This window comes from Cajanus cajan, chromosome 4 (genome assembly GCF_000230855.2).
Source record: "Cajanus cajan strain Asha chromosome 4, NIPB_CcT2T_4, whole genome shotgun sequence".
In the NCBI taxonomy this organism is placed as follows: domain Eukaryota; kingdom Viridiplantae; phylum Streptophyta; class Magnoliopsida; order Fabales; family Fabaceae; genus Cajanus; species Cajanus cajan.
In genome coordinates, this window is record NC_138520.1 from 30,980,814 (window position 1) to 30,984,419 (window position 3,606).

A 3,606-nucleotide genomic window follows, 5' to 3' on the forward strand; every position below is an offset into this window, starting at 1 on the left:
TGGGACACTTCCACAAGTCCTAAACTTATTATGAAAGCAAGTAAACTAGGCGTCTCCTAGTGGAAGCTCAAATGACACTTGAAGCCTTTTGGGGACCCTTCCACAAGTACTAAACATGTCTAGGAATCTTTATTTAGAACTATTTAGGAAGTGGTGGGACTTAATCAAAAGGTTTTCCCAAACAACCACTCCTAAATGTAAGTTTGTTTTAACAAAAGGAAATTAAAAGGTTAACCCAAGGTAGGGTTAAGGAGTTACAAACAATGGAAGCAACAAAAATCAAGACTACTTGATGAACTTCCACCAAGGGAGGTTGGTAACAAGCTTGGAACAGCCTTGGAGTCAAGTTGAATGGCCAATATGAAGGTCAAAAATTGGTCTTCACAAATCCGTCTCTAAGTCTCCAAATCCGTCACTAGTTCTTCATATCCGTCTCTAATTTCCTTCCAAAATCCGTCTCCAAACTTGACCTAAAATTAGGAACAAGTATTAGCTGCAAAAAGGAACAAACAAGTGAACCTTTCAAAGGTGTTTCACTCAAGTAATTTGTACCTCAATCTTCCTCAAGTGTTGACCCCTTTGAGATTAATCCAATGTGTCTCAATTAGTTCTTCCTTCCAAGTGTAATGGCTTGAAAGAGAGTTATATCCCACCAAGGCTTAACAATCAACAAGAGAGAGTAGAGGCCAAGAAATTAAAACTGAAAATGCACAATTAGAATAGGCTGCACTCTTATAGGAATTAATGTGACAAAACAAAGATAGCCAAAAAGACACAAAGCAACAATTAAGGGTTTATTTCAAAGCTAGCACACAAAGAATAACCACTACTAGAAAAATTAAAATTAGAGAGGGAAAAAATCCGTCACTAAACTTCATAAAATCCGTCACAAATCAGTTAGTGACGGAATTTGTGACGGAAATGATTCCGTCACAAAATTTGGCGTCACAAAATATTTAGTGACGGATTATTTTCTCCGTCACAATTAGTGACGGAATTAAGGCGTCACAAACAATATAATTTCCGTCACTAATTTGTAACAATAAATGTTTAGAAATTAATAAAAATCTGTCGCAATTTGTGAGGGATTAAATCCCTCTCAAATAGCGAGGGATTTTATCCGTCACAATTTGCGACGGATTTTATCCGTCACTAACTGAGATGAATCCCTCGCTAACTGTTTGATGACTAAATTTGAGGAAACTATTGTTTTTAAGAGTCTGGTAATCGATTACATGTATATGTAATCGATTACCAGACAATGAAAATCAAATGTTTGAAATTTAGTTATTAAAAGGTGCTCTGGTAATCGATTACCCATTTATTGTAATCGATTACCAGAGCCTATTATTGAAACAATTTCAAACAAAACAAAAATATCAAGTCTTTTTTATGAAAATGCATGATATCATTTAAAATGAAGATAAAAGAACAATACAGACATCAAGAGGAGTTCCCAAGTTTAATGATGTGCTTAATCGGCAAGACAACACATGAAAAATAATGAATGACCTCTATCAGTGTAACTATGACAATAAAGCTTCATTGGAGTATATCCATAGCCATGATACTTTTCATCATTTAGAGATCAAAATCCACAAGGCACACATTTAGGCAAAGAAACCCCTTCAAACAATACACATGAAGCAACCTAATTTTACTAAGCTAGATTGCTTATATAGTGATGACCTTATACCTATCTACCAAACATACAATTAATAGAGGCAACATGTTCCAAATCAAATCATACAAAAATTCAAATACAGGGGAAAAAATTCTTAAAATTGATTACCTTTTTTCCTGGCCTAACAAGCCTCAAGGCCACCTCAGCAGCAGTATTTGCAGTAGCAATAACATCAGTTGCCCTTCCTGTGACAGGACCTTCCTGAAGAACATGAGTGTGAGCCACAATAGATGACAATCTACAACTGCAAATAGATGACAATCTACAACTGGATGACATTGTAAAAAACATTTACCCAATCAGTATGTTCTAATTAAACTCTTTACTTCAAATAATAATTTAATTCTTAAAGCAAATTATTAAAAAAAAAACAATAAATTGTACTTCAACAAAAAATTGTAAAGTTGACCCACAACTATTCCCAAAAAAATTCAATTCAGTTTCAGGCAACTAGTAAACCCAACCCACAATAATTATTCCTCCCCAAAACAACTTAACCAACAGCTGGTGGCCAAACTTTCGTGGCCAAAAATTCAATTCAAATAACTATTAAACTCAACCCAAAATTATTCCTCCTCGCCAAAAACAACCTAAAAAGGGAAACATAATCCATCCCCTTCTCTCCCTTTCAAATCCCTCCAATACTAAAGGGAAGTTAAAATTAGATAAAATAAAAAAATAAAAAATAAAAAATTCCTCTTTCCTTCCTAAAAATCAAACCAAACAATAAAAATTTTATAAAAAAATCCTCACTGTCTCCCAATTTCCTTCCAACCAAACACAAAGTCAGAAACCCAAAGCATCAAAGACAAATAAACACGAAATCTGGACCTATCGGAATTGTTGAAGACGATGGAGACGGTGGCTTTGGTGATTCCGGCTTGGCCCTGCTTGTAGACGAGCTCCTGGAGGTTGGAAGCCCTAACCTGCTGCAAGTTGGTGATGCCGAGGACGAAGCAGATCGAGTCAAGGATAGTTACAAATAAAAGACGGGCAATATTACAATATATAATGCAACTATACCTCATTTTCGGTCCACACATAGCCAGAAAACAGTCCTATATTCTTCTTTAGTTTTAGCAAAAAAAAAATTGATTGCAAAAGTTACCATGAATGAATCTCCACCTTTCAGCAAAACACCCTGCATCCAAAAATGCGTTTTCCCCATAACATCATGAAAAAAATTCTAAAACATATAAAAATCTAACAAATTAAGAATAAAAAATTAGAAGTAGATATATTATGGACGATAACTAGACGTGTTATTTTCAATATGAATTTTCAACCTGCAACATCCGAAGCTCCACTTTTGTTATTTCCCGACCATTGATGAAAACCTGAGTGTTTCCATTGCTAGCATCCGGTTGGATGGGGCCTCAACATTCAGATGCGAACTTATAATTTTTGAAGGCTTCTGTCCCTCCTGTGAAGTCATTAAACCAATCAGCATCCGCAGCAACACTCTAGAACTCAAACATCATACAAATCACAAATGCATGTAAATAAATACCTTCCCCCAAAGACCAGACACTTTATCATACCAATAGTTTCCTGGCTTCAGCTTCTTTGGAGGGTTTGCGCAGTTCTGCAACGTAACCAAGACTCGACGGCACTGGAGCTTCGATCATGCGAGATTGATTCCTCGAGCGCTCTCGAACTATCCCCCAAATCGAACAACTCACCGGAGCCGTCATTCCCTGCAGAGAACTCGAACGCGCCGGAGCTGCTCAGCTCGCTGGAGAGCTCGCCGACATTGCTCTGGGAAGCTCTGTGGTCGAACGCGATCACGGAGGTTGGCGAGACCGTGGTTTCGGACGCTAATTTGGAAACCCTAGGTTCGGAACCGAGTGTCCGGAGGGGGTGGTGGAGCTGCGGCGGCAGGAGCGGCTCCACGACGGGAAGAGCGAGAGCATCGGAGAGAG

General features: G+C 37.8%; 1 long non-coding RNA gene across 1 annotated transcript; it reads right to left on the minus strand.

Moving 5' to 3' along the window:
- Positions 1–1,443: 1,443 nt before the first annotated feature.
- LOC145956775 (uncharacterized) lies at positions 1,444–3,402 on the minus strand. Its single transcript, XR_014433037.1, has 3 exons — positions 2,971–3,402; positions 2,708–2,825; positions 1,444–2,613 (listed from the first exon to the last, which is right to left on the minus strand). It is a non-coding gene; the product is annotated as an uncharacterized LOC145956775 (long non-coding RNA).
- Positions 3,403–3,606: the final 204 nt, after the last annotated feature.